Raw genomic sequence first — 14,173 nt, forward strand, 5'->3', positions numbered from 1 at the left:
TATTTGCTTTGTATATCAATCTCCTGTGAATTTTTTTTAACTATAATGACAGTCTGAAGATTGTTATTCTTTAAAGAGAAATTCAAAGTAAAATATGAGTAGAAGATTTCTGCCCAATTTCCCAGCTGACTATTATTATTATCACTTAGAACCTAATAAAACTATTTCTCTTTGATCTTCTTCTGGAAAAGAAATACAGCTCATTTAAAACTTGAAAAGGAAATACACAAGCTAACTGAAGAAAAGAAAACCTTAAAAATTAAATTTGGACAAATGGAAACTAATGACTCTAAGATTCCATCAAACAAAACTAAAAGCCTGAAAAAAAAGAAGATGTAAAATACTGTTTAGGAAAAATAAAAGACCTGAACACTAGATGAAAGAGAGAGCATTTCTGGAGTATTAGTCCACCTGAAAGCCTCAATCAAAAAAAAAAAGGGATTGTGGAAAATATCTTTCATGATATTAGCACAGAAGGCTGACCTAATATCCTAGAATAAGAAGATTAAAATAATCCTTAAAAAGAATCCATATATCACTTCCAGAAAGAGATTCCAGGATAAAAACTCCAAGGAATATTGTAGCTAAATTCCCAAATCTTCAGCTAAAGGAAAAAATACTGCCAGTAAAAAAATCAATTTATATACCAAGGAACCACAATCAGAATTACCCAGAACTTATTGGCTTCAACATTAAAGGACTGGAGGGTCTGGAATATGATATTCCATATGGCAAAGGACTTTGGATTACAACCAAGAGTTAACTACCCTGCAAAATTTAGCATATTCTTTCATGGGAAAAGATAAATTTGCAGTAATCACTAAAAAAATACTTGAAACAATTAACAACTTCAGAAAACTAGCAGGATATAAATTAAATCTACATCAATCATAGGTATTTCTAAATATGAACAATAAAACTCAAGGGCTAAAGATTGAAACAAAATTCCATTAAATAGGGTAAAAAAAATACTTAGGAATTTACCTCCCAAGACAAACCCAGAAACTATATGAACACAATTACAAAATAGGTTTCATACAAATAAAGTCAGATCTAAACAACTAGAAAAATATCAATAGCTCATGGTAGGCCAATATAATACAATAAAATTGACAATTCTACCCTAATTAAATTGCTTATTCAGTGCCATACCAATCAAACTACCAAAACACTATTTTACAGAACTAGAAAAAATAGTAACAAAATTCATCTGGAACAACAAAAAGTCAAAAATATAAAGGGAATTGATGAGAAAAAATGCAAATGAAAGTGATCAAGCTGTACCAGGTCTAAAACTACATTATAAAACAGCAGTCCTCAAAACTGCCTGGTACTGGGTAAGAAATAGAGTAATAGACTACTGAATTAGAGTAGGTATAAAAGAAACAGCCATCAATGACTAGTAATCTACATTTGACAAACACCAAAACATTAGCTTCTGGGATAAAAAAGTCACTATTCAACAAAAATTGATGGGAAAACTGGAAAATAGTATGACAAAAGCCAGGCATAAACCCATATCTCATGCCTTATCCAAAATATGGACAAAAGAATTTAAAGGAACAAGAAACACTCTTATCTGTTGGATAAGGGGAGAAATTTATGTCCAAATAATGAACAGAGAATATTATAAATTACAAAATGAATAATTCTGTCAATGAGATTAGAAAGAAAAGAGAAAGCTGGGAAACAATTTTCACAGCTAGTGTTTCTGAAAAAGGACTCATTTTTAGAATGTATAATGAATTGAATGAAATTTATAAGATTATAAGTCATTCCTCAATTGATAAATGGTGAAAGGATATGAACAGGCAGTTTTCAGATGAAGAAATTAGAGCCATATATGTGAAAAAATATTCCAAAATTATTGATTAGAGAAACGAAAATTAAAACAACTATGAGGTACCACCTCACACCTATCAGATTGGCTAAGATGACAAAAAAGGAAAATGATCCATGTTGAAGAGGATGTGGGAAAATTGCGATATTAATGTGACCTAGTACAGTCATTCTGGAGAACAACCTGGAACTATGGCCAAAAAGCAATAAAACTAATAATACCCTTTCACCCAGCAATATATTGGCATTACTAGATCTATAACCCAAAGAAATCATAAAAAACAGCAAAAGTCTCACATGTTCAAAACTATAACTATTTTATTTTTAGTGGCAAGAAATGGAAATTGAGGGACTGTCATGAACTGAAGACTGACTGAAAATTTATGATATATGAATTTTATCAAGTATCATGAAGGGGCAAACTTTAAAGAATTACATGAATTGATGCTGAACAATATGAGCAGATCTATTGTACACATTAACAATAACATTGTAAGATGATCAACTATGGTGGATGTAGCTCCTGTCAGTAGTTAAGAGATCAAGAACAACCCTGAGATGCTATTTATATTGGGGGGGAAGAGTCTCAATGAATACTATGTTCACTTTCTAAAAACTTCTTTTTTTGTTTTCCTAACCTTTCTCATGTTTTTCCCCTTTCGTTTACTTCTAACTCCTCTTTCACAACATGACTAATATATAATTATGTTAAATATAAATGGACATATGCAACTTTTACCAGACTGTTCACTGTCATGGGGAGAAGGGAGAAAAGGGAAGGTGGTTGAAAAATATGGAACTCTTAAATTTGCATATGGATAAATGTTGAAAAACTTCCATTGCATGTAATTGGAAAAATAAAATTTCAATTAAAAAAATGCTTGTTGACATATTCAAAATCTATCCCATTCTTAAAAACAAAACAATCAAAAACCATGGTTTTTTTTAAGATTCAGCCATTCCCAGATGACATTGCTTTGGATTTCTCCCTTCTCTGTTAGGAAATTACAAAGCTTCTTGAAAAAAACAAAAAAGGAAGGACTCATAATTTTAATACACATATTCTATTGTTGTTCATTGATTGTAAATCATAGAACATTACTCTTTCAAATAAATTGAAAATGAACATAGCAAAAAGGGCAATGAAAATATAGGTAAATGTAAGTGGACCATAGTACATAACAAGTAAGGAACTTCAAAGAACAATCAGAATATGGAGGTAATCAGGGCAATAGATAAGCAAATAATATCTACTATCCAGGAAGAAATAAGTCATAACTTGTGGATTGCTCATGTATAACCCAATTCTCTCCTCTAGATGTCAGGCAAAGAAGATGGCAGAGAGAAGACAGGCACAGTTCTAAAGTCTCCTGATCTCTTCCCCATCTATCACATGAAACAAACCTCTTAAAATAAATCTGAACCACAAAACCCAGAAAGAAAACCCAGGAGAAGGAACATCTACCTCAGGATTTGTCTCCTGCAGCAGCCTTGGCTGAGTACCGGTGGGTGAGTCTGGGCTCAGAGGGAGGATCAGCCCTGGATCAGCCAGATTAACAGCTGAACTGGAACCGGGAGTCTGAGGGCCCGAGAGTCAGACCTGCTGGATCAGCAGTGGGACTGGACGAAAGGGGCTTGGGTCCATAGGGAAGCAGAGGCGCTGGTGTTGGTGCTGTCCCCCTGGAGCTTGGGGAAGGGGCTGCAGGGAGAGGTCTGGTACAGGTGAGCTGTGGACACCATCCCTGGGCTCCTCAGGTCTGAGAAACTCTGAGTCCACGCCTCCATTGCACTGAGGCCTCCTCCAAAACAAACAATTGCAAACTACTTCTGCCTCAGGCCAAGGTGTGTGAGCAAAAGAACCAGCCCAGCTGAGGAATGACCTCAGGCCAGGGTAAAGCCCACCCTTGATTGAAGGCAAAAGAATTCAATAGCTCCAATTCCTTCCCTCAAGCAAAGGGAGAAGGCCTGTCAACCAAGGTCACAGACACTCCAAAGAAAGCAACCAGCATCTCCTACTGGCCAGCCAGAGAAACTGCACTCGGTAAAGCCTTTGGCGATCTCAAGCCCAGGTGAACCAGCCCTGTCCCCAACTCAAGGTCTTAGCATAATGAAGAAGGGTCAGCAGAAAGGTAGATCCATAGAAAAATTCGTGGAAGGGAAATACCCCAACTCAGAGAGACCTGGAACCTCGGAGGAGAATACAATCTGGTCTCCAGCACAGAAAGATTTCCTTGAAGAAATAGGGAAGGAGCTTAAAAATTTGGGAGAGACAATTAATACCTTGCAACAAGAAAACAAAACCTTAGAAAGTACAATTGGACAAACACAAAAGGAGAATAAATCTCTCAGATCCTCAAATGAGCAAATGCAAAAAGAAATTAATTCTCTCAAAACCTCAATTGGTCAAATGGAAAGCTCTTTCAAAAGTAGAATTGACCAATTGGAAAAGGAGTTGCAAAAGGTTAATGAAGAAAACTCCTCCCCCCAAAAAAGAACGGAGTCTACAGAAACCAATGACTCCATGAGACAGCAAGAGTCAGTTAAACAAAATCAAAAAATAGAAAAAATAGAAGCAAATGTAAAATACCTCATCAACAAAACCACTGACCTTGAGAACAGATCGAGAAGGGGTAACCTGAAAATTATAGGACTTCCTGAAAACATTGAAGAGAAAAAAAGCCTGGATTTAATATTACAGGTTCTAGTGATGGAAAAGTGCCCTGACATCATGGAATTGGAGGGCAAAGTAATTATTGAAAGAGTACATCGATCCCCACCAGAAAAAGATCCTAAAATGAAAACACCAAGGAATGTTGTGGCCAAACTCCAGAACTATCAGATAAAAGAGAAATTCCTACAAGCAGCCAGAAAGAAAAGATTTAAATATTAAGGAGCCACAGTAAGGATCACGCAGGACCTGGCTGCATCAACTTTAAGGGATCAAAGGGCCTGGAACAAGATATTTCGAAGAGCATGGGAGCTTGGAATGCAGCCAAGAATCTACTTTCCTGCAAAGCTGAGCCTTTTCTTCCAAGGAAAAAGATGGACATTTAACAAAATGGAAGAATTCCAAAAATTTCTGATGAAAAGACCAGAGCTAAACAGAAAATTTGGACATCAAACAGGAGGCTCAAGAGACTCATGAAAAGGTAAAAAAAAGGGGGGTAGTAAAAGAAAAAAAATGCAATCCAGTAAGTTGAAACTGGCTATATCCCAGCATGGGGGGGGGGAAGAGACTCTCATAAATCCTGAGAAATGTAACTCTAACAGAGAGAATATACCTAGCCAGAAATGATAGACATCCATGACCTATCCATGAGACTGTTATCTAATGGGATGTAACTGGCTTTAACCCCACTTGGGAGAAAGACTCTAATAACTCTCAGGAATTTTGACTATTCAATAGAATATACTGAACTAGAAGGGACAGACACTCAGAATTTTCTATGACTTAGATAGAATGATCTAAAAAAATACACTACCTCCCTAAAAAGGGGGACAGGAAAGAGATGGGAGGAGGGAGGGGATTGAATGGGACAAATCTCATTACACTAAGAGGTACAAAAAAACCTATGGTAATAGAGGGGAAGAAGGGAGTAGAGGAGAAACACCTGAATCTTCTTCTCATCAGACTTGGCTTAAAATCAACCTACACATACTCAGTTAACTTATAAAACATCTAAGCTTTCAAGTATTAAAAGGGGAAAAGGGGAGGGGGGGGCGGAGAAAGGGAAGGGGGTGGGGGAAATAAGGGGAAAAAAAGGAAGGGAAGGGAAAAGGGAAAAAGGGAAAGTGGAAAGAAAGGGGAGGGTGTGATAGAGGAGGGCAAGCACACTGAAGGGGGTGGTATTCAGAAACAAAATACTGGGGAATATGGATAAAAGGGGGAAAGGGGGAAAAATACAAACAGAGGGAAGATAGCACAGAGGGCAATAAAGAATTAATAATCATAACCTTCAATGTGAATGGGATGAACTCTCCCTTAAAACAAAAGCAAATAGCAGAGTGGATTAAAAACCAGAATCCTACTATATGCTGCTTACAAGAAACTCATCTGAAGCAGAGAGATACATATTGAGTAAAGGTAAAAGGCTGGAGCAAAACATGTTTTGCTTCAGCTGGAGTAAAAAAAGCAGGGGTAGCAATCCTTATCTCAGACAAAGCAGCAGCAAAAATAGATAGTGTTAAAAGAGATAAGGAAGGAAACTTTATCCTCCTAAAAGGTACCATAGACAATAAAATCATTTCAATATTGAATATATATGCACCCAGTGGGACAGCACCCAAATTCTTAGAGGAGAAGCTGAAAGAACTACAGGAAGACATAGACAGCAAAACTCTACTAGTGGGAGACCTCAACCTCCTGCTATCAGATCTAGATATATTGAATCATAAAACAAACAAGAAAGAAATTAGGGAGGTAAATAGATTGTTAGAAAAATTAGATATGGAAGACTTATGGAGGAAACTGAATGGGGATAGAAAGGAATATACCTTTTTCTCTGCAGTACATGGAACTTATACAAAAATTGACCATGTACTAGGACATAAAAACCTAATGATCAACTGCAGAAAGGCAGAAATAGTGAATACATCTTTCTCAGATCACAATGCAATAAAAGTCATATGCAATACTGGGCCAAGTAGATATAGACCCAGAACAAATTAGAAATTGAATAACCTCATTTTAAAAAATGAGTGGACCAAAAAACAAATTATAGAAAGAATTAACCATTTTATCCTAGATAATGATAATAATGAAATAACATACCAAAACCTATGGGATTCATTCAAAGCAACTCTCAGGGGATATATTATAGCTCTAAATGCTTATATGAATAAATTGGAGAAAGAGGAAATCATTGAACTAAACATGCAACTAAAAAAATTAGAGAAAGAACAAATCAAAAATCCCCAATCAAATACCAAATTAGAAATTTTAAAAATTAAAGGAGAAATTAATAAAATTGAAAGCAAAAAACTATTGAATTAATAAATAAAACCAAAAGTTGGTATTATGAAAAAAACAATAAAATTGATAAACCTCTGGTCAATTTGATTAAAAAAAAGAAAGAAGAAAACCAAATTGCTAGTATTATAAATGAAAAAAGGCTCACCACCAATGAGGAGGAAATTAAAGTAATAATTCGAAATTATTTTGCCCAACTCCATGCCAATAAATTTGATAATCTAAGTGAAATGGATGAATATTTACAAAAATATAAGTTGCCCAGGTTAAATGAAGAAGAGATTAAATACCTAAACAACCCAATCTCAGAAAAAGAAATTCAACAAGCCATTATTGAACTCCCTGAAAAAAAAAATCTCCAGGGCCTGATGGATTCACAAGTGAATTCTACCAAACATTTAAGGAATAATTGGTTCCAATCCTATATAAACTCTTTGGAAAAATAGGGAAAGATAGAACTCTGCCTAACTCTTTCTATAAAACCAATATGGTACTGTTACCTAAACCAGAAAGAGTTAAAACACAGAAAGAAAATTATAGACCTATTTCCCTGATGAATATAGATGCAAAAATCCTAAATAAAATCTTAGCAAAACAACTACAACAAGTCATCACTAGAATAATACATTATGATCAAGTAGGATTTATTCCAGGAATGCAGGGTTGGTTCAATATTAGGAAAACCGTTAGTATACTCAATTATATCAACAACAAACCTATCAGAAATCATATGATTATATCCATAGATGCTGAAAAAGCTTTTAACAAAATACAGCATCCATTCCTATTAAAAACACTAGAGCGTGTAGGAATAAATGTACTGTTCCTTAAAATAATTAGCAGTATCTATCTGAAACCTATAACAGGCATCATATTCAATGGGTAGAGGCTAGAGGCATTCTCAATAAGATCAGGAGTGAAACAAGGGAGCCCATTATCACCACTACTATTCAATATTGTATTAGAAATATTAGCATCAGCAATTAGAGAAGAAAAAGAAATTGAACGAATTAGAATTGGGAAGGAAGAGACAAAACTCTCACTCTTCGCAGATGACATGATGGTCTACCTAGAGAATCCCAAGAAATCACCTAAAAAACTACTGGAAACAATTAACAATTTTAGCAAAGTTGCAGGTTATAAAATAAACCCTCATAAATCCTCAACTTTTCTATATATGTCTAGCAAGAAACAGCAGGAAGAGCTAGAAAGAGAAATCCCATTCAAAGTAACCTCAGACAGTGTAAAATACTTGGGAGTCTATTTGCCAAGACAGACTCAGAATCTTTTTGAAAACAATTATAAAACACTTCTCACACAAATTAAATCAGGTTTAAATAACTGGGCAAATATCAACTGCTCGTGGATAGGTAGAGCTAATATAATAAAAATGACAATTCTACCAAAACTAAACTATCTGCTTAGTTCCCTACCAATCAAAATTCCAAAAAATTACTTTAATGAGTTAGAAAAAATTGTAAGTAAATTCATATGAAGAAATAAAGTCAAGAATTGCCAGGAGCTTAATGAAAAAAAGTGCAAATGAAAGTGGCTTAGCACTACCCGATCTAAAATTATATTATAAAGCATCAGTCATCAAAACTTTTTGGTATTGGCTAAGAAATCGAGTGGTGGACCAATGGAATAGACTAGGTGTAAAAGCAGGAGAGGATTATAATAATCTGCTGTTTGATAAACCCAAAGAGTCTGGCCATTGGGATAAAAACTCCCTCTTTGATAAAATCTGCTGGGATAATTGCAAGTTAGTATGGAAGAAACTTAGATTAAACCAACACCTCATACCCTTTACCAAGATAAGATCCAAATGGTTACAGGACATAGACATAAAAAACAATACTATAAGCAAATTAGAATATCAAGGACTAGTCTCCCTGTCAGATCTATGGAAAGGGGAACAGTTTATGACTAAGGAAGAGTTGGAGAACATCACCAAAAACCAATTAGATGATTTCGATTGCATTAAATTAAAAAGCTTTTGCACAGATAAAACTAATGTAATCAAGATCAAAAGAAAAGTAGTAAATTGGGAAACAATCTTTACAACTAATGATTCTGACAAAGGACTCCTTTCTATAATATACAGAGAACTGAGTCATATTTTTAAAACAAAAAGCCATTGCCCAATTGACAAATGGTCAAAGGATATGCAAAGGCAATTTAAGATGAGGAGATCAAAGCAATCCATAGTCATATGAAAAAATGCTCCAAATCATTAATTATTAGAGAAATGCAAATTAAAGCTTCTCTGAGGCACCACCTCACACCTCTCAGATTGACCAGTAAAACCAGGAAGGATAATGATCATTGTTGGAAGGGATGTGGGAAATCTGGGACACTATTACACTGTTGGTGGAGCTGTGAACTCATCCAACCCTTCTGAAGAGCTTTTTGGAACTATGCCCAAAGGGCAACAAAAATGTGCGTACCCAGCAATACCACTACTGTTTATATACCCTGAAAAGATGAGGAAAAAGGCTAAAAACATTACTTGTACAAAAATATTTATAGCAGCCCTGTTTGTGGTGGCAAAGAATTGGAAATCCAGTAAATGTCCTTCAACTGGGGAATGGCTTAGCAAATTGTGGTATATGTATGTCATGGAACACTATTGTTCTATCAGAAACCAGGAGGGACAGAATTTCAGGGAAACCTGGAGGGATTTGCATGAACTGATGCTGAGTGACATGAGCAGAACCAGAAAAACACTGTACACCCTAACAGCAACATGGGAGTGATGTTCAACCTTAAAGGACTTGCTCATTCCATCAGTGCAACAATCGGGAACAATTTTGGGCTGTCTGCAAAGGAGAGTACCATCTGTATCCAGATAAGGAGCTGTGGAGTTTGAACAAAGTACAAGGACTATTCCCTTTAATTTAGAAAAAAAAAAAACAGATATCTTATTGTCTGATCTTGTTACCTCTGAGAATTCTGTTCTCTTTAAGGATATGATTTCTCTCTCATCACACCCAATTTGGATCAATGTACAACATGGAAACAATGTAAAGACTGACAGAGTGCTATCTGTGGGGTTGTGGTGGGGGAGGGAAGCAAGATTGGGGGGAAATTGTAAAACTCAAATAATATCTTTAATAAAAATAAATTTAAAAAAATATGTCAGGCAAAAATGGAACTGGGCAAATGTAATTCATGATGGGAACTGAAAGTGTGTACTAGAAATAGTATAAAGAGAATGCTTAGCTCTTGGCTACTAGAATCCTTTGCAAATCAGTTCTCATACCAATCACTAAATAAAATCACTCTTTTCTCAAGCCTGAAGCCATGAAAACTTGATCTACAGTAAAATGGAAAATGATAAAGTAGATCATAGTAAATGGAAAAGCTACTATATGCTGTTTTGAGGAGAAATACGACGGTGGCTATCTAAAAAAGAAACAAGAAATTGAAACAAGCTTTGTTTGGGAACATTTGAAAGACAATAAATGTAAGAATTATGTGCGTGTTTTCCTAACTTTTAAAGACACATAAACTTCTTAACACCTGAAGGTGGCTTCGAGATAATTGATAATAAAATTAAACACTTAATATTGTACTCTGTTTGAAAGTGGGATCACAATAATTTTTTCCTATGTTCTTATAAAAATTGAATGCAAAAAAAAATTAGTTTTACATGACAAGTGTATCTTAGGCTTCCAAACAAATTGAAAAGATGCTGGGGTTTCTGATAAACAAGAAAAACAATATTTAGTCTAAAAGGGGAATTACTGATTCTCATAGCTTGCAGCTAATTTTGAGATAGGGCACATTTAAAACATTACACTCTGCTCCTTTTTCATGTTGAAGTCATTTCCACCTCCAGACCAAATGTTTGGTACATTGAAAATCATTCCCTCTTTCTTATTAAAAAAAAAGGAAATCTCAACTACAGATTTAAAATCTGAAATTCTAGCTGTGATTTTTTCTAAGAAAAAAAAACTCTAGTTGCCTAAGTCTTTTTTTCTTTTTTAAGAATTAGCTTCAGACAAGTTTCCAAGTCTATAATCTTAATTTTCTTGAAAAAGTACGAGAGCTTATTTTCACTATATAGAATTTCATTTTAAGAGTTCTCTCCAGGAATCCAGCAGAAAGTTTCTTTCCAGAATGTTTTCTTAACTAGCCACTTTGTATTTAAAAATAAATTTTAAATTGTGATATGATTGAGAAGTCAGTAATTTTCAAAGGGAAACAGTCTTCAACATCTATTAAACTGCCTATTATATTGTAGATGATAGTATTAGAGGTTGCCCTTATTTCTGCACTCCGCTGTTCCGTCTCTGACTTCCTTTATTGCCTAGAACTGTCTCAAAGTCAGTTTTCTATAGCTCATAAAGAAGGTGCTGAAAATTCTATTTGAAGAATAGTTAGACTTTCATCATCAAGTAAGTGAATGTGAACCTTGTAATTATGGACGTAGGGTTAATAGCAAGCCAAAATGGTTTGTAAATGAAGTCCTGAGTTTTGAGTTCCAAAATATGTAGGGATTTCCCATTACAATATGGATATGACATCATTTGAATTCTAGAGCTATAGGAAATTATTTGTATTAAGCAGAGTTAGAGGAAGGAAAACAAAGCTATATGGTGAATATCAAATAAATTCTATGGGAACAGGTTTTTTTCACAGTTCAATTCCATTTTTTTAAAAGCATTTGAAGAATAAATTGTTTCCTAATTCCCATTAATATCCTCATTATATAGGTTCATTATGCTCCCATTCTCATATTCTCTGTTCTTCCAAAGTGGTTGAGATGTAAAAAAATAGAGAAAAAAATGCAAAATAGGAAATGAGGTCTTCTAATTCGGGGGAAGTAAGTAGCAGAAAATGTGAAAGTATTGAGAAGAGAAGAAAAACACTTAGGTGGAGATAACTTCCATTCATAGTCAAAGCAATCATGTCTGGTTATTCAGTGACTGCCTCTTTTTCTCTAAAGCTTTAGCTCCCTTGTATATGACTCATAATGAAGCAAGTTAAAAGGAGGACAGAGACAAAAAAAAATATTATGTTTTTCTTTGCAAGAATGATTTTCTTTGAGAGAATGATTTTCTCAGTAAGCTTTCTGATTTATGTCACATCTCTTTGGAAGTATGTCATTGGCAAACATCCTAGTACTACATTTATATGTACTGCAATGAAGTATGAAAGGAGAATCTTAGACATAGAACTGAATATATACCAGTGAAGAAATAAAAGATTAACTTTATTCCACCACTTGCTAATCTGTTAGGGCGGCTTTGAAGGAAAACTCCATTTATTCTTACACTTTCTAGTGTTTATGTTTACTTATACCATATTATTCCAATAATCTTTAGTAATGAGTAATGAGAGTAATCAAAAACTCCCTTCACCCCCCCCAAATAGATGAGAAACCTCAAGAATAGTGAGAGAGAAAAAAATATATACTTCAGTCTGTGATCAGATTTCGATGGCTCTCTCTCTGGGATGAGTTGCCTTCCCCATCATAGCCACCAGAGAAGTTACTTCAATGTTTGTCCCAGTTGCTATCCTAGTTGCATTTCCCTCCACTCTATTCCTCCCCACTCTCAACTATTCCATTCTCTCTCTCCCCCCTCTCTCATCCTGTCCCTGTTCAGAAGTGTGTTGTATCTGAGTACCCTCTCCTACGATCTTCCCTCTCTTCTATCACCTACTTCCCCTTCCTTCCACCACTTCTCCCTTATTCCATCCCTTTCCTGTCATTGCTAATTTCAATCAATGAGAAAGCATAAAAACACTTTACATGTTATATTATCCTTCCAAAAGTAGGTCTGAGTCCATAATTGACAACCCCCCCAAAAAAGAAATACTAGAGAATAAGAATATGAAAAACTATGAAATGTGTGTTCACATAATCAAATGTTAAACAAGATAAAAAAACTGATAAATTCACACTATCTAGATGATTATATATCAGTGCAATATTATCTAACTCAGAGGTTGAAAACAAAAGGGATGAAAATTAATACAGAATTGTTCAGAAAAGTAACTATGAGTTGTTAAGAGATTTTTAAGGAGGAAAGGGATTGATAGATTGTCTTTCTCCATTACCATTTCATCTTCCATATTTCTTTCTTCTATTCCAAATAAGTATTCTAATGTTTCTGTACTTTGGAATTACAGTGGACTCTCTCTCTCTCTCTCTCTCTCTCTCTCTCTCTCTCTCTCTCTCTCTCTCTACATATATATACATATATATGTAAAACATATACCCATATAGAGAGATATAGATATACTAGATATATAGATATTGTATATATCACAATCACTCCTTATTCAAGGTTAAGATGTCAATCATTCTAGACTCTTTCCATTACCTTGGCAGCAAAACTAGGGTAGATTGTTTCATATCATTTTTGACATTTTAAAGCTTTGTTTATCTAACAGGAATGGAATTTATAAAAATTAGACACATCAAAAGGAAGTTAGCTCCAAGGGACCTGCTTACCAAAAGAGGAGAATTTGATCTAGATGAGATTTCAAAAATTGTGGTTTTATTGATTACATTTGGCAAACACAGATAGTACCTTATCCTTTGCCAAATGCAAGCACATGTTGTTTTCAGATGTTTCAATGATTTGAGAATGCCAACTGCTTCTAAAGTTTCCTAGCAGTGTCTCTTGTCATAAACTCTGCCAAGAATATTAGTATGGGGTCCACTAATGAGATCAAGAAAAAAGCTGAGATAATAGTCTCAGTATCAACATCAAGGATAAGCACTGAGTCCGTGATCAGCAGAATATATATTTTAAATGCTTTAGTCAATCTCTTGAAGTGGTTATTGGAACTTATAATTCAGATAGGTGATAAGTTATGATGATCACATATATGCCTTGTAAATGAGATTCTTCTGGGTGAGACAGAAAATAGAAATAATTGGAAGGAAATACTTTTATTTAGATAAAGAAGAGACGCCCTGCCTTTTTAGCAGCTAGCTATCATCATTACAAGATCCCGCATAGAACAGAATAGTATCATTGCCACAATCCTTATCCTCCCCCCATCTTTGTTCTGATTAGTGTAGTGTTCATTAATTGTACTTTGGGAACATGATAGGAACTCAAAAATGTAGCATGTTACCTGCTGCTGCCTTCCCCTTCCCCTTACACTTCCATTTAAAATTCTTATTACCAAAGAACCTAGCAGAAATCTGTAGATAGAATAGTACTTAGACATTCACAACAGAAGATCCAAGAAAAGAGACAAGCAAAAAAAAAAAAAAATAGATGACCTGAGCTATCTTTATATAGTTGCTGTTGTTCAGTCATTCAGTCATATCCTACTCTTTGTGTCCCTCTTTGTGGTTTTCTTGGCAAAGATATTGAATTATTTGTCATTTCCTTCTCCAGT

At 34.8% G+C, this 14,173-nt stretch overlaps 1 long non-coding RNA gene across 1 annotated transcript in view; it reads right to left on the reverse strand.

The window, feature by feature from the left end:
* Positions 1-14,173, reverse strand: part of LOC141502133 (uncharacterized) — a 70,380-nt gene that overhangs the window by 43,332 nt on the left and 12,875 nt on the right. The gene's annotated exons all lie outside the window — the stretch shown is intronic.

Source organism: Macrotis lagotis, chromosome X, assembly GCF_037893015.1.
Source record: "Macrotis lagotis isolate mMagLag1 chromosome X, bilby.v1.9.chrom.fasta, whole genome shotgun sequence".
In the NCBI taxonomy this organism is placed as follows: domain Eukaryota; kingdom Metazoa; phylum Chordata; class Mammalia; order Peramelemorphia; family Peramelidae; genus Macrotis; species Macrotis lagotis.